Source organism: Alexandromys fortis, unplaced genomic scaffold (genome assembly GCF_014885135.2).
Source record: "Alexandromys fortis isolate MF-2015 unplaced genomic scaffold, M_Fortis_MF-2015_v1.1 scaffold_5, whole genome shotgun sequence".
Lineage (NCBI taxonomy): Eukaryota > Metazoa > Chordata > Mammalia > Rodentia > Cricetidae > Alexandromys > Alexandromys fortis.
The window spans coordinates 17,225,021-17,225,774 of NW_026067924.1; the positions used below are offsets into that span (position 1 = coordinate 17,225,021).

The 754-nt window shown below is 43.6% G+C and overlaps 1 non-coding gene across 1 annotated transcript; it reads left to right on the top strand.

Annotated features, from left to right (window-relative positions):
* Positions 1-266: 266 nt before the first annotated feature.
* Trnam-cau (transfer RNA methionine (anticodon CAU)) lies at positions 267-339 on the top strand. The gene has a single exon. It is a non-coding gene; the product is annotated as a tRNA-Met (tRNA).
* The last annotated feature ends 415 nt before the right edge of the window (positions 340-754 follow it).

Below are 754 nucleotides of genomic sequence, written 5' to 3' on the forward strand. Positions count from 1 at the left end.
TCCGCTGTCACCTAAAAAGTTCACGCTCAAGAACCGCTGTTGACGCACAGAAGCAAACAAGACCTCAGGATTTAAATTGAGTTTACGGTTTTGATGGGCTGCATCGCGCCTGTCGGTGGTTTCGTGCAGCTCGGGGCGTCGGGGTGGACAAGGCACAGTTTCTTTGATTTCTGTTGAAAAAAAAAAAAAAAATCTGACTTCAAAAAATGCGTAGAAGTGTGAAAAAATTGGAATCAATAGTTTTGGGCAAAGCGAGGGTATTCAGTGCCTTCTTAGCGCAGTAGGCAGCGCGTCAGTCTCATAATCTGAAGGTCCTGAGTTCGAGCCTCAGAGAGGGCAAATGCTTTTGTTGATTAAGAAGCCTAGTGTCAGATAAAGTCTCCCGATCCTGTGGAGTTTTACTATATGAAATCTAGATTCCGTCAACTGATACGCCGTAAACGTAGTGAGGCTATCTTTTTCTTTTTTTTTAGTACCTCTTGTTTACAAGATGGTTTTTAATAACCACAGTTACGTAATTAAAATAAATGTGTGCTTAACATCATAAATCTCAGTTACCTCCTGACGCTCTAGAAAACTGAAGCAAATGTAGAGGCTTCAAATAGTTCAGATATGCTCTCTTGTTCCGGTGAAGTTAGCGCCTCTGTCCCCGGTAAGTCTCAGGCTCTGGGGACTTGGGGTCCGGTCCATGGTCCGCTAACCCGGATATGCAAATGCAGATGTCAACCACAAGGTGGCGGAGTTTGAAAAAAAA